A 21155-nucleotide genomic window follows, 5' to 3' on the forward strand; every position below is an offset into this window, starting at 1 on the left:
GCATGTAAGGAGCTTGAAAGTCACCACTCCATCCCAAAAATAAGTAAATAGCTGAACAAACTGAAAAATAAACAGCTCTTCTCAGATTTGTAAGAGAATTCAGGTCAAGTGGAAAACCACTCCCCCAAAAATGAAAGAGACAGATAGATAAGGAAAATTTCAAGTTACTGGTGCAGAAACCTAAGAGCTGAAACTTCCAAAGGAACCAGTGTCAGTGTAGGAAAGACTAACCTGCAATTGATGAATTGCTAGGGGCTCAGTGTGGAAAATTCTGAGCTTTAAAACCTTCAGAGGAATCTCCACACTTTTGTGAAATGTATGCCCAGGAGCTCAACCAGGCTCTCATCATAAGTATTGAAGAAAACTTCCCTTGTGCTTCTGTCCAAGGAAGAAGAAAATAAACTATTTTGAAATAAGACAGATCACTGTGTTCTTCTTAATAAGGTCTGCCCTCAAGAGAAACTATTTTACCAGAGTCTACTGTGCAGGGTTTTTATCAGATTCTAACTGGCTTGGTGGAAGGGAAACTCCCAACTCCAGCTCACACTAGTCATCCTGTCCAACTGACAGTGTTTGGATGTTTGTCCTTCCAAATCTCATGTTGAAATACAATACCCCAATGTTAGAGGTCTGGCCCAGTGGGAGGTGTTTGGGCAATGGGAGAGAATGTCTCATGAATGGTTTGGTGCCCTCCCTGCAGTATTGAGGTCACATGAGAAGTGATTGTTTTAAACAGCCTGACACCTCTGCCTCTCTCTTTTGCTCCCACTCTCGCCATGTGACACATTGGTTTTCTCTCATGCTCTACCATGATTGTAAGCTTCCTAAGACTCTCACCAGAAGCCAATGCCAGCACCATATTTCCTATACAGCCTCTAGAACTGTGAGCCAAAATAAACCTTTTCTTTATAAATTACCCAGTCTCAGGATTTTCTTTATAGCAATGCAAATGAACCAGCACACCACCTAAGGCGCAGAAGTGGAGAGTGAGAAACACAAAAGACTCATGGTACAGAAGAAAAGGCTCAGTAAAAGACTGAGACCTTAAAATTGTTCTACAGAATCTATATATTCCATATTCATGAATAGGAAAATGAAACATTGTTAATACATCATTTTTTCCCAACTTGATTTTTTGGTTCAATGGAATCCAGATCAACATTGCAGCAGTTATTTTCTGGACATTAGCGTGATCATGACATTTTCATGGAGAAGCAAAAAACCTAAAGCCAAAAAGATACTGAAGTAGAAGAGCAAACTCGAAGAACTGACACAGCTAGATTTTAAGATTTACTTTAAAGCTACAATAATCAAAATGGTGTGGTACTGGAAAAATAATAGACACATAGATAAATAGAACATAACAGAGACCAGAAATAGACCCACATAAATATTGTCAGCTGATCTGTCACAAAAGGAACAAATATGATACAATGGAGACAAGATAATCTTTTCAACAGATGTTGCTAGAACACCTAGACATCTACCTTAAAAAATGTATCTAGACATAGAATTAACACCCTTCACAAACACACTCAAACAAATCTCAAGATGCATTATAAACATAATTGTAGAATGCAAAACTGCAAAAGTTCTAGGAGATAACAGGAGAAAATCCAAATGGCTTTGGGCTTCATGATGACTTTTAAAAATATAATTAGAATTTTTATTTTAGATTCAAGGGATATATGTGCAGATTTGTTACCTGGGTATATTGCATGATGCTGAGGTTTGTGGTGTAATTGATTCTGTGACTCAAGTAGTGTGCATGGGACCCAATAATTAGTTGTTCAACATTTTCCCACCTCTCTCCCTTCACCCTTTTGTATACCCCAGTGTCTATTTTTGTCATCTTTATGTCTATGAGTACTACATGTTTAGCTCTCATTTATCAGTAAGCACATACAGTATTTGGTTTTCTATTCCTGTGTTAACTCACTTTGGATAATGGTCTGCAACTGCATTGTTGTTGCTGCAAAGGACGTAGTTTCTTTATTTTTCTTTCTCTGAAGTATTCCATGGTGTATATGTACCACATTTTATTTATCCAATCCACAGTTGATGGGCACCTGATTTGATTCCATGTTTTTGTTATTGTGAATAATGCTTCAATCAACATATAAGTACATTTGCCTTTTTGATAGAATGATTATTTTCTTTTGGATATATACCCAGTAATGGGATTCCTGTGTCGAATGTTACTTCTGTTTGAAGTTCTTTCATGATTGATGAAAGCAGTAATTGATAAGCTGAGCTTTATTAAAATTAAAAGTTTCTGCTTTGTGAGACACCAGGAAGAGAATAAAAATGTCAAATAGAGGAAGAATATATTGGCAAAAGATATACCTGATAACAGACTGTTGTAAAAACATACAAAGAACTCCTAAAATTCAACAGTAAGGAAACAACCCAAATAAAGAGTAGGACAAAACCTGAACAAACACTTTAGCACAGAAAATATGAAGATAATTCACATCATACATCATCAGGGAAATGCAAATCTAAACAACACTGAGATTTCACTATATATTTGATAGCAACAAACACTGATGAGGATATGGAGCAACAGGAACTTTCATTTATTGATGGTGGGAATGCAAAATATTTCAGCTACTTTGGAGACACTTTGAGAGTTCCTTAGAAAACTAAACATAGTCTTACCAGATGATCCAGCAACTGAGCTCCTTGATATTTACCCAAAGAAATTGAAAACATGTCTATACAAAAATATGAAAATATATCTATAGAAGGTTTATTCATAATTTCAAAAACCTGAAAGCAACTAAGATGTGTTTCAGTAGGTGATTGTATTAATAAGCTCTGGTATATCTAGACAATGGAATATTATTCTCTGCTAAAAAGAAATGAGTTATCAACCCATAAAAATACATGGAGGAAATTTAAATGCACATTACTAAGTAAAAGAAGGCAATCTGAGAAGCCTATATACTGTATGATTCCAACCATATGACATTTTGTAAAAGACAAATATAGAGACAGTAAAAAGATTTATGGTTGTCAGTGGTTGACGGGAGGGAGGGATGAAGGAAAGAGAGAGAAAGAACGAACTAGAAAGAGATAATCTAAGAATATTCCTCTTTCTTGGTGAAGCTCATTGAAAATGTTTTACAGTTGACCACTCATGGCAGTTCAAACAGGAGCTGACACAGAACCAGAAGTAGCCTGGCTATGTATGCGGAAACTCACTGCTAATGAAACTTGGATCATTGGCAGGTGACTCAGCCAATGTATTTCTCTGGAAATACTAAAATCTCATGTTTCCTTCAATGCTGGGATCAAAGGTTAATTCCTTTAAAATGTTCCTGGTTCTTTGTTGGAAATGTATTTTTATTCTTCTGGTCTTGATCTATTCCCATTAGTCTTACTCTAAGAAGTCCTCTCACAGAAGCGAAATGAACTGTAGGCAGATTTGTCATATTTATGTATTTGCTTTATTTCTCTAGTATATTACACATTCGATTCAACTTGAAGTGGGGTGGCTTACACATTTGTCTTCCTCACTAGACTTATAAGTCTCTTTTGACCAGGGGCCATTAATTTTTTTATTTCTTCTTGCATTTCAGGAAAATTCAGTCTCAGAAAAAAATATTTTTATTCTGTTTGTTTCATGTGTAACAGCTTACAAAGTGCTTACATGTACATGAAGAGTTTGGCATGCTCCATTTTATAATACAGTAAGTGGAATATGTGTCACTATTTTCATTTTGTTAATGGTATAAGTGTGGCTCATGTGAACTTTCCATAAATATACTGGAAGGGTTGTGATTCAAACTCATCTTTCCAGAAACTAATCCAGTGTACATTTTGTTAGACGGTGTTTATCTCAGCCCTCATGATACCAGCAGCGCCACATTACATATGCCCTTAAATATATTCAAATATACACAGTGGGAATTTAAAGGAATCCTTAAAGTATTTCTCTGAGAAAAAAGAAATGAATATAATGTTTTTGAAGAAGAGACGAGGTCTTTAGACATGCATCCCCAATAATAACAAAGAAGACACTGGCAAGAGGGTGAAACTGCCCTAGTTTTTCCAGTGTTCCTGGTTTAATTACACATGAAATATGCAAATCACAACTTTCTGAATGTACACACATTTCACAAACATAAGTGCATTTTCAAGAGCGACTTTAATTTTCCTTCTTTTCATCCTAACTGACAACATTTGTAGAAAGAGCACAGTTTGAGCAGTAAAAAAGAAGCCGGGAAAATTAAATACAGAGACATTCTGAACTGCATAATATGTCTCCTCTTTCATTAAGAGAATGAAATATTGTCAGTGCCCTTTATAGTTTTAATTAAGTATGTCAGTATAATACTTAATTGAGAGAAATATGCAAATTATTGTTTCTTTATAAGGCCAAAGCAAAATAAACACAGCGTTCTGCAAGTACCTGTTTCATTATGTATCAATGCAGAAGTCCTGTGCAGATTAAGTTATTGCAGGCAGTTCTTTTTACCTAGAAATTTGTCCCAAATATTTTCATGCTTAGTTATCTGTATAAAAATACGAGCAAATTTGATTTTTGTCAATATCAGCCTGTAATATCTCTTGGAGAAATGCAGTGCCCTTCTTAAATAAAACTAATGTAACTAATACCAATGGCCAGCAGGTTCCGTGTCCATGGTGTAGATACTTTTGTCTATGAAGACTAGATCAGGTTGCTCTGCTCTCTCTCCTTCAGTGTCAATCCAAGCATTTTGATTTAATCCTGAGACAGTGAATGTTCCATACTGTCTCGATATTAACAACAAGCAGACATGCGAGATACTGAAAAACTCTGAGGACTAGAAAGAACCTCCTTAAACCACTCCTTATGATTACCGTATCTAAGCCATCACAGGCAGATGGATACATATCACAAACACTAATGTCTTTTTCTGCTTGTTCTCAGACATCTTAACACCCAGTAGTTCAACTGAGCCATATTACTAACTCCTCTTGAATATCTGCATTTCTCTGACTTTATCCTATGTACAAGGGGTAGTCTTTCATGGGCATGCCCTTTTCCTCCTCTGTGTCTTGAAATTTTAATCATCTTTTTCACTAATTTAATTATTTTTTTCTGTCAAGTTTTCCCTGCTATTGTTAGGGATCATTTGTTGCTCACTCTTTATGACGTCAGCTCTTTACACATTTATTGGAGGTATCAGTTATTATAATACATTGCCATTAATTTGTAGTGCTGTCCTCGACCTCTCCACATCTGCCCCCAGATTGTGATTTCTTTATCACTCTAAACCTATTGTTATTCATCTTTTATGGCCCATTTTCCCAATCCCTTTGAAACTTAATAGGCATATTACAGATGTTGGCAATTTAAAGTTCCTTTGTGTGACAACTTTATTGCTAAGTGTCTAAGATATATTATTGATAAAAATTGCATTAGGTATTGTTTTGGGGAAATATTTAAATATTCATTGGACAATACATTCAGCAGGATTAAAGTGATTCTGTAATTATGCAAATGATGAAAGAAATGTGTTTTTGACCTTACATTTTAAAAATTGTTGATGACAAGTTTAAACATTACCATACTTGCCCAGCCTTTTTCTCATCAGTGAAATGCCGTGTCCTATGTGAATTTAATGAGGGTTAACTGAAAGAGAAATAGAAATTATTTACCCTCTGATTATAAAATGACATGGCTGTCTGTTTATAACCGCATATAAAACGAACCGTTTCATTAATAGTGAATGTTAGTCATTATGTATGGATTTTTATTTATTTCTGCTTGTCTTCATTAGGTATACCTAGTCCATTATTTTCAGCCTGGGACAGAAACACTAATTTCTGGAATGCATCCAGTTTCTTCAATCTGGCACAGGCTTGCTCACCTGTGTGTCCCAGTACATGCATTTTCTCAGCCTTGGTCATTGTATTAGTCCACTCTCACATGGTTATAAAGAACTGCCTGAGACTGGGTAATTTAATAAAGCAAAGAGGTGTAATGAACTCATAGTTCTGCATGGCTGGGGAGGCCTCAGGAAACTTACAACTATGGCAGCAGGCACATCTTTACAGGGGAAGAAAATTTGGACCTTCCTACACGGCGACAGGAGAGAGAAGAGTCCGGAGCGAGAGGGAAAGAGCCCCTTATAAAACAATCAGATCACATGTGAACTCACTTACCATCATCAGAACAGCATGGGGGAAACTGTGCCCATGATCCAATTACCTCTACCTGGTCTCACCTTGACACGTGGGGGTTATGAAGATTATAGGGATTATCAGTCACCATGAGAACTGCATGGGGACACAGAGCCTAACCATATCAGTTATTTTCTCCACACTTCTTCATTGCACCTTTTCTTCTCTGTCAAGGCATCATCACCATCACCCTTCTCTTCCATATCTTCTCTGTCCCTATTATTAAAATAAACACCCTCATCTATGCTCCAATAATACGCTACTCCTTTTGACTCATTTATTAATCCTTCCATTTAATAATTGTTCACTGAACACTTCCTTTATATTTGGAACTGAGGATATAATTGAAAGTAGTAACACTCATGATGTTTTTCCTCCTAGAGTTGAGTCTGGTTTAAGAATTGCTCCTGCATCAGACATTTCAGACATTTTAAATGCATATGTGTTTGTCTCCCAGTTAGATTCTGAACACTCATCTGGGACAGGAGCTGCATATTTTATTATACTCTGAGCATTTAGGGCTGGGGAAAGTGGTACTCAGTGAAGTTTTGACTGAATGGTAACCCAAAGAACTTTGCATTTGTTAAGTCTTATTCTCAATCAACTGACCAGTAAATCATTAGAAAACTCTTCAATTATCTTGGTAGAGTTGGAAATATATTTTAAGTGTTCTTGCAATGTGGTGTTCTGCATAAAATTGGAGCTCACTAAATGTTCTTTGATAAGTTGAAGGCCACTATGGATTCACCCGTATGCTGTAATACATATGAATGAGTCTAATAATAAGATAAAGCGGTTATGTGTCACTATTTCTGTTTACTGGGTATATTTGATTGAGTATTTAATCACACCTTAGCTCTAATGACATCAGGTCTGTGAATGTAAGGTTCTCTGTTCAGTGTCAAGGCATGATCATTAACACGAACAATATGGATCAGGGAGCATCATATATAACTGCAGCTTCCAGTATCTTGGTTCATGTTTTTAACACGTATTCCCATAATTTCTCTCTTGACCCAGTAATTAATAATAAGATTATCAAAAGCCATTCATTCAATGTTTTAAAGATATTAAAGATGCCTCCCAATACATACTCAATGGGCAAAGGTGATGCTATGTTTGTTTTGATGGGGATGTTTATCTGCCAGTTATAATGAGAGCTCAGCAAACATGTGGTTGGCCTGTTACCAGCGGATGAGATAAAAACCTTCTGGAGGAAAAGCAGTCCTTATGCCTCACCGGTTCAGTCTCTATCAAGTAGACACCAAAATGTTTGACATTAGAGAGAAGAGGCAAACATAAGAAACTACAAGAAGATATGACAAAATTTTTTTTGTTGGACTGCAAATTTTAAATCTGATACAACTATAAGCTCATGTATTTTGCAATGAACTAAGGAATTACAATCATCTCTCACTTATTATTTTTACTATATCTTCTTAATATAACAACACTTTAGAATAATTTGTATCTGTTATTACAATTAACAAAACGAGTTTGCAGTTCCCAGTTGACCTAAAAGTAAGCAATTCTTGCGTGACCTAAAATAAGCAAAGAATAAAGGATGCATTTTTTCACCCTGTTTTATGTGGAGAAAGCTAACCTTACACAAGGTTAATAGACACATAAATGGTGGTTAATATACTGTGGTAGATAAAAGTTTGGCAGACCCAACTTTCATTTTCTAAACATGTTATCCTGTGTCTACCTTCACTTAAAAGGATAGAGAAATTTTATACACGTAGCCCCACCCTATCTGCAGCAGAGGTAACTGGTGACATATTTTACTAGTATTATGGTTACCAGTATGGATTCTGAAGGCAAATGCTTGAGTTTAAACCCTGTCTCATCTATCTACCAGCTGTGTGATTTGGGGCACAGAATGACTTCACTGTATCTCAGTTCCTTCTCCTGTTGAATAGGAATAATCTGAATAGGTACCTCTTAGATATGTACGCGAGTTATTATACGTGAAGTACTTAGAAAAATACCTGGCACGTAATACATGCTCTAAAGGGAAAAGCCAGTATCATTACTTTTGTTGTTGTTGTGAATGTAGGCAAAGGAGATGGGATTGGAAGTCAACTTTAATATTAAGAAAGCTTTTACTGTGCTAATAAAATCAAAAGTTGTGGTTGGTACTATACCACCTTTCGAATAGCTACAGTGAATCTGGAATGGAGACCTGCAGCTGGAACACACAGGATGGGCTTCTTATAAAAATGTAAACATTGGAGTGAAGTTCAAGATAATTGAAGAGAAGAAGCATTTGACATCAAGTTCTTACTGAACCCAAACCCATTATGTGTTTAAGACACTGTAATCAACTTATAGGTTAGCTAAAATTGAAAGTATCCTTTACTGACATGCTGGTGAAGGGGTCCGAGAGCCAAGACTTATTACCACCACAATTATCAAAATGTGCCCTAGCTATCATTGCTCAAGGAATGGACCAATTGGGAGTTGTGGAGACTCAGCTCCCATTTTCCAAACACCTTATGCTGTGTTTATCTTCACTTAAAAGGGTGGAGAAATTTCATACATATACCCTCACCCTGTATGCAGCAGAGGTGACTGGTGACACGTGTTTTCTAGTGTCACTAAAAAGTTTCAAATGTAGCTTCTGGGAATCTTATAAATCTTTTGGGGCCTTTTCTCAAATTTTAAATGTATGCATGTCATTGTTTTTCTATTTTTTAAAAAGGAGTTTGTTCTACAGATAACATTTATGTATTATCATATATTTTGACTGTGACATTATAGTAATTGTCCAGTTCTTATATGTTAAGAGATCAACTTCATTTCTGAACCACGAATGATACTGCCAAGTTTAGAGACAAGATTTTTTTTTCTTATAGACTCTCTTATATTACCTGTGACATTTTAGTTTTGCTGTTGAAATGTATAAACTTGATACTCACAGTAGCCAGCCTTCAAGATTATGAATGCCTCACAGTATCCATGCCTTTGTACAATTTCCTCTCACATTGTACAAGACGTTGGGCTGTACGACCAGTAGCATACGACAAAAGTGATAGTATGCTACTTTCGAGATTAGGTCATAAAAGACTGTAGTTTCCGTCTCAGATGTTGTCTTGCTAGCTAGTTCTCTCTCTCAGATTACACATTCTTGGCAAAGCAAATTGCCAGGCCTTGAGCACACTTAGGCTGCCTGTGGAGAGGCTCACATGGCAAGGAAGAGAAGTCTATGGCCAAAAGTCAGTGAGAAACTGACACCTGCCAACAACCACATGAGTGAGCTTAGCAGATAATTATCCAGCTTCTGTCAAACCCTGAGAAGACTGAAGCCTCAGCCAACACCTTAAATGTGACCTTGTGAGACCCTAGACCAGGCTCCTCCCAGATTCTCAACCTTAGAAACTGTGTAATATATACATGTTGGTTGTTTTAAGCCATAAACATTTTATATTTTATTTATTTATTTAGCAACAATGTCAAAAGGAAAAAATAATATGACAAATGTAAATTACCCAGGGCAAAAGCCAGTGCATATTTAATGTCATATAAATCTATATATCCTTCTTTTTAAAAACATAAAACAGAACAAAACAAAACCCTGAAATCAAGTTTAGAAAGGGTACAAAACTACTTTTCTCAAATTTTAAATGTATGCCTGTCATTGTTTTCTATTATTAAAAATTATTTATTCTTTTAAAAACATACCTCAACACTCATGTACTATATAAAATATAGAGCCATACTCTGAGGACAATTTATTTTCATTCATATATATTGTATGTTAGGGGCCTACTCAGGCAAAACATAGTTGTAGGTTAATCTAACAGTGATGAATTACTGGAGTGAATTCATGCAAACAGGGAAATTGAAATTAAATTCATCACACCAAGGAAAACACTTCCTACCCATGTAAATTAGCAGCTTTTCCACTAAAATCAATTTGTTTTGGTAAATTATGCAAAAATGCTCAAAGGGCTTAGGTAAGTAATTTATTATACTCTTGGCTGTTTTATAATGTTTGGAAATAAAATGTATTCACACAGTATTAGATGGTATAAACTGAGAACTTTAGTGACAATTTTTGTTTATTACAATTTATCTAACTTGACTGAACTGTCAGAACACCCACATTACGTCGGACATACAATATTTTTTTGTGCTGGTACTTGCTTAGAAGTTGGTGCTTTAAAAACCAAAACAAAACTTTTAAAAATGTAACTCTTTATGTTTAAAGTACTGATTAGTTCCTATAACATATTATGGAAGTCAGTAATTTCAATTTAAAAAAGTCTTGAATTTTGTAGTTACAAGATGAGAAATTACCTTCTTAAGCCTGCATGAGAATACAGTTTTTCACAGGACTTTTGTAGAATTAGTGGTGTAATTGAACGGGAATGTCTTTGTTTAGCAAGAATTATATGTTGGGATATCACCAAATCTAAAGTGCACCTTTAAATCATATGGTATTTTCAATTACTCTTTTTAGCAGTGGAGTAGAGGGGTTATATTTAATAATTTATCTCTCTCTTACCCTGTGTCCAGTTGTTTAAGTCATCTGCATTCTTCTGCTTCACATATCTTTGTGACCCTCTATCCTACTGTATGAAATCACTTTTAGGAACATCATTTATTATCCAAACTACAGAAATAGTCATGTAGTTTGGTCTCATACATCTCAACTCAATTACCGCAAATCATTTCCCACCTGGTGGGCAAAAATGATCTTAGCACACATGAAGTTGGAATGTCACTGCCTGAAATCATTTACTGGTTTCCTTTGCCCTCACTATGAATACTAACCTTATAGGCTATCACACAAGACCTTCTGCATCTTCACATTAAGCTACTCATACAGTCTTTCCCCTTCCTCTAGGCCCTTCTTTCCTGATACATCAAAGCCCTTGCCTATTGCAGAACATACCATCAATTTCCCAAAATATGTCATTATTACTACCCTGCTTATGACAACATGTGCTTCTCTTTGTATGGTGCCTCTCTTTTAAGATTAATAAAATATAGATGACTTTACCCTTTCTAATCTTAACGTGTTTTTAGATCACTTACAGTTGTATCACTTGTTTGTTTTCTCTTCTTGCTCACTAGTATGTAATCTCCATCAAGGCTAACACCATACTTCTTTGGTTCACCAGTAATTATATGTATGTGTGTGTTTGTGGCTATATATGTGCACACAGATACACATTTTAAATAGCATAAACTCTTTTCTACTAGCTGGTATTTTTTCTTTATCTTGGCTTCTAATCCACCTTGCTTTCTCTTTGATCACCAAGGTTTTCACATTCCATGTATCTGATTACTTTCTGTATTTCTCACATTATTTGCTATCTATCTTAGTTAGCTAAATAGATAGGTATAGATGCATACAGATAGATAGATAGAAAGAAGGAAAGACAGACAGATAGTAGATAGATATCACATTATTATGATGGCAAATAAAAAAATAATTAGTGTCTTGAAATTTACTACTGGAACTATCTTAGCTTATTTATATGTTAGGATCATTAGACCCATGTTATCTGATACTTTGGAAAATAGATGGGGATAATCTATTTCTCTGTATATTTGAGAAAGCAAATGGTTTTCAAAATAAATTACCGCTTGGGAATGACCCCATGGTTTCTAATTACATTGGCATCCATTCTCCCAGTGATTCTTAGGAAGATACGGGGATTGAGTGAGGCAAAATTTCCTTCTTCTCTACCCTACCTCTGAATACCAGGGAAGTGATCACAAGTGAAGATGACTTGCAGGCTCAAGCCCATGGCTCCAAGCATCACATCCTCTGTTTTATCCACTCCATTAGGAAGCCACAATCGAAATGTGAATTTGACTTGATTCCACATATGTACTTTTTAACAAGTCAATGAAATTTTGGCAGATAAAATTGAATCATGCTTCAATAAGAGACTCTTTCATTTCAAGAAATGAGTTGGTACTTTCTTATGTAATACAAATATTTCTTTTTTGAAAATTAGAAAAAATTAAAACATATATTAATGTTGTTTTGGGGGTATACAAGATTTTATATATACAGCTTACATAACAAGTCTAAAATATTAACATGAGAAGATTTCAAATTCAAAGAACCATGATTCAAAATCAAGCACTCAGAAATTTTTGCTGTTGATATTTATTTTTGCTTTTGGTTGAGTGTACTTTTTAATATAGTCATTTTTAGAAATGTTTACAGTCTAGACATGTTTTTCCTTTCAGAATCACTACATCCAGCACATTAATCATAATAAATTATGTCCTCAACAAAATTAATATATATGTACAAAATGTGATTACTTCACATAAAAGTACAATTTAAACATTTAAGGAAAAAGAGTTTTAATTTTGAAGGTATTTAGAATAATAGTAATATCAGGTTAAAACCTTTGTAAAGTTTGTTGACAGTAAGTAATGTGTCTAAAGTGTGTAAATTTTTTAACTCTTACGTTAGTAGTCAAGTTGTTGCCCTATATAAGTGGCATGGGAAGTTTTCTCAAGCCCAAACCTATGGTTTTGCTCCACACTTCTGGCTTTCTCAGCTTCTCTCATTAATCTTGCAGTAAATGATGCTAATGCAGGAGTTGCAGGGTGTAACAGAGTCTGCTTATTCTCTGTTTGTGGTCCCCAGTGGGTGTGAGGTTGTAGCAATTAAGGCAGTGTGTGTGCTGTTTTGAGGCACCACAAAGATAGATTAATTAGGTTGCAAATGGTCCCAGTGACATTGCCAACAGAGCCTTTGATGGGCCTAGTCCAAGGTGATTTAGTCTGATGATATTGATGGATAGACAACCTTAAAAGAAGGGAAATGACTATGAGAAGTAAAGAGGGAGCATCTGGTGTTTGTAACAATGAACACACCAGGGCTACAGTTGCCTGAGATGAAAATCCTTCTTGTTAATGAAATAAGTCTTAAAGAGAATATCAAATTACTGATAATCAATTTTGTAATATTTTTTATCTTACAAGCTAATTTAAAGGCATAACTTAAACAGTTAATATTAGTTTATAACTAACAACTACTGTGACTAAATTATCTAAAATCTGTAAGCTCATATATACAACTGAATATTTTCCCATTTGAAATAGTCCCTTGAAAGCCTAGACTCTCATTTCAAAGACACAGATATCGTTGAAATTTGATCAGAAACCAGTTTTGCTATCCTTATCTCAACACAAATGTCACGGTATAGAAAGTCTGAGGTAGTTAGTAATTTAAAGGGTAATTCTTTTTTCAGAGTCCATGAGGCATTTTATTTGTAAACATGTATTGCATCTCTAGAAAAAGAATCCCAGGACTTTTCCTCCTGTGTGCTTTCATATTGCTTCTTCATGGTCCATGACACCCCTTGAGGTTTGTACAATGAAACCAAACTGGCGGACTGGGAGCGCATTATTCTGTCATTTTTCTAGACCTTTGAGTTTTACGTCAACTCTGGGGCTAATCACTTCCACACTTGTTTAGCCTGCCTGTGAGGGTCACGACGATTTTCCCAGCTCTGCAACTATCAGTGATTTCAGATTTGCCAGTGTAGCCATGCCTCATCAACACAGTTGGAAACTGAAAAAACTGAATGATGACTTTGGAGCACAACCTAATGAGAAACTGGCATTTGCCTCTCTTTTCGGCATTGTTGATGCTCTTGAGAGCATTAGCCAGGACATTCATGTGCACCATTGTGGCACAGAAAGATGACAGAAAGAGTTAAACAGTAATTTTTAAATGAGAAACTAGGTGGCTTTGGAACGGAGAGAGTAGATGCTTCCTCACTCAAACCTAGAGTGACGGCCTGGAGTGGGGGAACACAATTATCTGGTTTCTAATTTATGCCCCTGAATTCCAGAGTTACAAGGCAAGCCCATAGCAACAGCATAACAAACTAAAATGTAGGAAGTAATTTTTTGCCCACTGACCATCTACATCACATTTCCAGTTTTAATGGTAGAGAAGAGGCTGGGAAAATGCTACAGGGATCAATGTTGAGAGAGGCTATCAGGGCCTGAAAAGGGGAATTATGTTTCATATGGGTCTCTAAGAAAGAGAGACCAAGAATCAGAGGCCTCCCAAGAGTGTATTCTCATCTGATACACTGATATGAAAGTGAGATAGTCATAGTGATAGTGGTTTAAAACAGACTTCAAAGATCACTCCATGGAAAACGTAGTCAATGTTAAATTTGCCTCCAGGAAGATTTTGGTGACAAAAACTACAGCAGTGTCAATCAAGTTAGATCTTTTTTTTTTTTTTTTTTTTTTTTGCCTTCTTAACTACCACGCATGACCTCCCTACTCCCAGTACACAAATACATATTCAGAACCTGGTGAAATTAAAACAAATGTGCAGCCAAAAATTTAGAAGATGGCAACAGGGAAAGAATGCAAAGGAAGTAGATAATGTAAACCCAACCCCAGGTCACAATGCAGACTTTCTACCTATCATGAGCCAGAGTTGGGAGAGTAGAGAAGATACCACTACAAATTAAGACCAGAGTGTTGGTTATGACACTCGTGTTAACATTTTAATTGTTAAACTATTGCTGTGGAGGCTTGGAAATGACAAGCTAACTTATTAACTAAGATTGAACAAAGAAGAGCAAGACTTATGCGAGACTTCAAACAGGAACAGGGGACAAACTAGCTTTAATAAAAGGGTTTACAAGCACAGTAAAAGGAAAAAAATCATTGGCCTACCTGCACGAAAAGAAATAGGAAAGGGAAATCTCTGGTTTGAAAGGGTATGATATCAAAATGAAAACATGATCTACTGAAAGAAAAGATCACAAAAATGACAAACATGTAGATAATATAAAATTATATTTTTGTATCTTTTCTTAACTTCTTTAATTTTTTTAGCAGTTTAAAACAAAGTTAACATATATAGAATATTAGATTACATAAAACAATAATAGAAGAATTATGTTATAAGGATACCCAATTATACTAAAAAAATTATATCCATATAAGTAGGCTGGAATAAATACATACATGTGTGCATAAATACAGTAGCAGTAATAATTGTTGCTCTTCTGAAGAATTCAATATATAGCCTTATTTAATCCAATCACTCTAAATTGGAATGTGAAGTTCTATATATAAGTGTGTACATAAATAATTAGTATAATATAATTATATATGTTTTATATTCATAAACTTGTAATATTTCTATTTGTATACTATATGCAATATATAAAATATAAATTCATTTTATCTGCATATATTAATGTATGGTTTTTATGTTTCTATGTATGTATTTATGCATGTGTATATAACCAATAGAGGAAACAGAATGTGATACTAATAAATAAATTGGAAATCAATAAATTATTAGAGCTGTAAATACCATAAATAAATATTAAGAATATATTCTGAAGTAAATGAAAATTAAAATGCAATATATTAAATAACATGATCCAGGTAAAGCAGTCCTCAGAGGAAAATTTATAGCTATATATTTATACATGAAAGATAAAAGTTCAAAATAATAATCTAAGCTTTTACATTTGGAAACTATCAAGAGATATTATGCATATTCCAAAATAAGAAGAAATATAATAATTTGGATAAATAAAAATTTCATGTAACAGGAAAAACACAATAGAGAAAAATCAACAGAGCTTCAAGTTGATTATTTGAAAAGGTCAAATAAAGCAACAAATATATATTTTGAATAATCAAGAAACAATAAAAGAGAAATTAATTATCTATATAAAAACAATAGAGGGGATATCACTACATGTGCTATATATAGCAAAATAATAAAAAGAAAATGTTATGTAAAAATATGTGCTACATTTGATGTTACATTAAATGTATGTATTCTTTGAAAGTCCAATTTAACAAAACTAATATAAGATGAAATGGATAATAATAGTATTAAATAACTTAAATTTTTATTGCAAACTTCAAAAAGAAAGTTTCTGTCCAAGATTGAATTTATTTGGGATTTATGTCAAATATTTATGGAAGAAATAATACTTAATTTACCCAAATACTTTTGTAATATAGATAAGGAGGGTATAATTTCTTACCATATTTTTAATAACACACTGCTAAATTCTAACAAACATTCAGAGAAGAAAAAGAGAGAATAAAGGAGAAAAGTCAACAGATAGAAAAAGTATTTGAAAAGATTCAACACCAATTTGTGACAAAATTTTCAGCACACTAGATATAGAATTGAATGAAACTTTCTCAAAATATATAAAGGCAACTATGATTGCAGCCAAAATTATAATTTACAGTTAATTTTGATCACTTTCTTTCTATTACCAGAACCAAGGCAAGGCTATTTTTCTTCATTTCTATTCAGCATTGTACTAAAATTTATAGCCATTTTAATAATGCAAGAGATAAAACAAGGCCTTCATAAAAAGAACTAAAACATTATTTGCCAAGTATCTAGTAATTTACATTGAAAATCTAGTAATCTAAAAATCTAACAAAATACAAAGCTATGAATAGGAAACAAATGAATTTAGCAAAATTCTAGGATGCAATACCAATACAGAAAAGCATGAAATATATATGTAAATATATGTGTGTATAAGTATATGTATGTACACTTAGGTATTCAACAACATAGGGAAATAACATTAAACTTAAAATATATTTATAGAAGCATCAAATCAGAACACTCACCAATAGGTTTTATTTAAAATATACTAAGAAAGCATACGTTTTAATAGATAATTAAGGGAACTAATAACATTTTTGTTAGAGAGAGAAATTGCAGAAGACATATGTAAATTGAGTTACCAACCATGTATGTGTTTTAAAAGTCTCAATATTATTAAGATGCCAATCCTTCCCAAATTTAAATGATATATTATACACCATTCAAATTACATTTCCAGAAGTTTGTTTTGTGAAAATTGACAACTCAATTCTAAGACTTGTATGGAAATTCAAAGATCCAGATTAGCAAAAATAATTTTGTAAAAAATAATCAAATTAAAAGGCCTTGAATTATCTTATTTCAAGGCTAAAATAAAGCTACCATAATCAAAACAATGTGGCATTGATATAATGAAAGACAAATAATTTAGAGTTACAGGATAGTGTCCAGATAAATACATGATCAATGAATAGTGAGTAAAGGTATAAATAATTTTGAGTGCTTGCTTATGTCATAAAACAGCTTATTTGAGATATCAACATCTAAATGTAACATTTTAGAACACATAATATAATGTGCTTGCAACCTTGAGGTAAAGAATGCTTTCTTATGTTGAACACAGAAATCATTGTACATAAACATTTTATAAAATGAAAAATTTGACTTTAACAAAATTAGTAAGATTTGCTCTCAGAAAAAGCAAAACTTAGAAAACAGAAATGGAAGAATTTGACCTGAAACAATCATCAAAACAGAACTGGATCTTAAATTATAAAGTACTTTTACAACTCAATGATAGATACACAAACAGCCCAACTTAAAAATGATTAAAGACACAACTTAAACACATAGGAAAGGCTTAAAAATGAATGTATGATAAAGCAATTATAGTACAATCAGTAGAATATGGGTGTTGGGTACACACATGCTCATTATATCAATGTTCTTTCAATTTTGTCATACATTAGAATTGTTTATAATAATAATAATCCAATAAAAATATTGAGTTGTCCATTTACTATTGAAGTACTTTATTTTGGTAACGAGTATTTCTAGAGCAGTGGTCCATTTTTACTGCACATAAAAATGATTTGTGAGTTACAAACAACTGCAACAACAACAAACAATGCAACAAAACAGAAGGCATTGGCTCTACTTTGATTCTAAACTGATTGGTGTAAGAGTCATTTATATTTCTAGAACCTTCCCAGCTTATTAAAATGTATCTTCAGATTTTGGAACTACTGATGTAAGGCTTTGTACACAAATAATTCACCTGGACTTGTGGTAAACGCACATTCTGATTTAGGAAGTCCAGGTTTTAAAATTGTACATTTTCAATAAGCTCCCAAGTGATGCAGATAATGATGAACCAGGGCCACACTTTCTGTTCCTGGGTTCTGCCATCATATATTGCAACATTAACTGTGCATCAGAAAGTCCAGGAGAGCTTGTTGAAAGTGAAATTGCCAAACTGTATTTCCACCCCCAACCACTTCTGATTGGATAATTTTGGAATACGACTCAAGGATGTTTGCATCTAGAAAGTTCTCAGGTGATGTTGGTCCTCTTGGAATAAGAACCAAACTTTGAGAATCATTACTCTAAAGCCGTGCTGTTCAATGTAGTAGTCAATAGCCACATGTGGTTTTGAAATATATGAAATGTGACCAGTTCAAATCTAGACATCCTTTTAGTATAAAATAGTAAATTCTGGATTTAAGTAATTTAGCTGAAATTGAAAAAAAAAAAGTGAAATATCTCAATAATTTTTTATATTGATTTAATGTATAGTGTTTTAGGTTTTTTAAGTAAATTATACTGCTAAATTAATTTTACTTCTTTTTAAACTTCTAATGGTGCTAATATAAAAATTAAAATTGCACATATGGTTCAGTTTATTGTCTTGCATTTTATTTCTATTGGCCAGCACTGCTGTAGAGTCTTATCAAGGGTTTGTGCTAGATCCCTGAACTGAGTTTTGCTTGTCCACCTAATTTTTTGTATCTGTTAAATGAGACGTGATCAAAGGGATTCTCAATATTAAAAATTTTAAGAAATAATCTCTTGTAATTTCTCCTTTTATTATTTTATAACTGGTTCAGACAGGGACTTTTATTAACATTCAGTTACAAAAGTATATGGACCACTTTTAACTAAAGTTGTAAACATTTTTTCAGGTAATTTTAACGTCAAAACTTACTCTCTAGCCCTACCTTTCATAATAACCTCTGACAACCTGTGGCCTCACAGAGAGGGTCTCCTTTTTCCCGATCTCTTTTCCAAATGCCTGCTTTTGTTCTATTTCCTTTCTCTGAGGTATTCTTTTTCCTCTTTTGCCTATGAAAATCCTGGTACTCCTTCAAATACCAGCATGACCCATCTGTGGGACCTGATCATTCACTTTTCTGACTCTACCTGTCTTGCCCCCAGTTCTCTGCCTATCCCTTTAAAAAAGAATTTTTCTCCTTACTTCAATAATCTAGTGTGATGTCCTATGTCTATCCCTGCACTAATGAGCTCTGTGACTACTAAGACCATAAAACTTTCTGCTTGCCTCATCTTTAGTGCTTAACTTAGTTTACGCATGGTGGCTGCTCAGGGCTTGTTTGCAGGATACATTCTCATTTTTGTATGCATGTGTATGTGTTTGTTAATTTATAAAAGCAATTTGTGAAGATGTGATGTAGTTTTGGGTTTTATTTAAAATGCCACTTTGGAGCTGGAGTTGCCTCATTAGCAATTCACTAGGGTAACAGTTGCATGTGACAATACAAAAAATGTATTGTGTCCTATTTTCTAAATCCTTGGGTGGAAATAAAAACAAGGGATGGATCTTAAACAAACACAAAATAGAGAGCGATTTCCTTCCTGTGTTATAACTCCTATTCCGACAAGTTAAATTATAATGTTCCTACCTTGGAAAAATGTTTTCCCTATTTATTTTGAGAATTCACCATAAGTAATATTCCCCTGCAGCTTAAAATTGTAGCCTTAAAGTGACTTAAGAAAAAGTCTTCCTTTAAGTTAGCATTAGTGTCTTTACTTTTAATATTATTAGTTAAACATAGTCTTTTTAGAATAAGCATTGATAAGAAATGGAGGTTGCACATCTAAATGGAGTGATGGAAATAACAGGAGATAAAAGTAGCTGTTTTCCATGTTTTCCTGGTATTCTTCTTCCAGTTGAGAATTATCCTGTGTGACTCCCCCTATCCACAACCCCTAAATCTAATATAGGCTCACAAGGAATATTTAATTTCATCTAAGTAGTTGTCTATTTCAAGCACAGAATATGCCCATTTGTTGCTTCATGAAGGCCAAAAGCATGAAAATATAACCAAGACGAAGTCCAAAATCACTTGAGCATGCTAGATTCCCATCTCAACCCTCTGAGCATCCAGTTTACAGTCAGACAACAGAAAACCACAGAAAAGTTGAGTAATTAACCATTTGAAACCATTCAGTATATATTTGATGAAACTTTTCTGGAAAAGTAAAGTGTTTTTCCAATATTAACTCATACTTAGAGTTTAATTATCAACAATTTATCTGGAAACCGTTCCAAGTCCTTTTTAACCACCAAACAATGTGAGGGGCCCTCTCTTCTTTCATATCCCATTTATTCTCTTTTTCCAGTTCGCTTCTGACTCCAGAATCCCCCTTGCACATTGCAGATACAGTTCAAAAGTAGGTCAGTAGTTTTCTTGTTGAGTAATACCTTACTATCATCAAACAGAAACTAACATGAACCTAAATGAAAAGGCCCTATAATTATCCTTCAAAAGCCAAGAGAAGAAGGATCGGCCTGAAGGACGCTTTGACATACCTAAGTTCTTCAATCAATTTTTCTATTTATTAAAATAGTTAAATGTCAGGCTGGGCGCAGTGGCTGATGCCTGTAATCCCAACACTTGGGGAGGCTTAGGCAGGAGGATCACCAGGTCAGGAGTTCAAGACCAGCCTGGCCACTATGATGAAACACTGTCTTTACTAAAAAATACAAAAAAAAAAAAAAAAAAAATTAGCCGGGTGTGGTGGTATACACCTGTAGTCCCAGCAACTCAGGAGTCTGAGGCAGGAGAATTGCTTGAACCCGGGAGGTGGAGGTGAGCCGAGATCACCCCACTACACTGCAACCTGGGAAACAGAGTGAGATTCCATCTCCAGAAAAAAAAGAAAAAAAGTTAAATATATTTGAAAGGAAAAACTGTTAAACATTGATATTAATTAAAGGAACTTCTATAGTCTTTGTTATGCTAATTAATGTAAATTGTGAAAGTCCATGTTGGGGATATTGTTTGCTACTTTTTCATCTTTTACTAAAAATCTTTTTTTTTTTTTTTTTTTTTTTTTTTTTTTTTAAAGATAGAGT

General features: G+C 34.1%; 1 pseudogene; it reads right to left on the bottom strand.

Annotated features, from left to right (window-relative positions):
- Positions 1-12017, bottom strand: part of LOC111541466 — a 183392-nt pseudogene extending 171375 nt beyond the window's left edge.
- Between the last annotated feature and the right edge of the window lie 9138 nt (positions 12018-21155).

Source organism: Piliocolobus tephrosceles, chromosome 17 (assembly GCF_002776525.5).
Source record: "Piliocolobus tephrosceles isolate RC106 chromosome 17, ASM277652v3, whole genome shotgun sequence".
NCBI classification, from domain to species: domain Eukaryota; kingdom Metazoa; phylum Chordata; class Mammalia; order Primates; family Cercopithecidae; genus Piliocolobus; species Piliocolobus tephrosceles.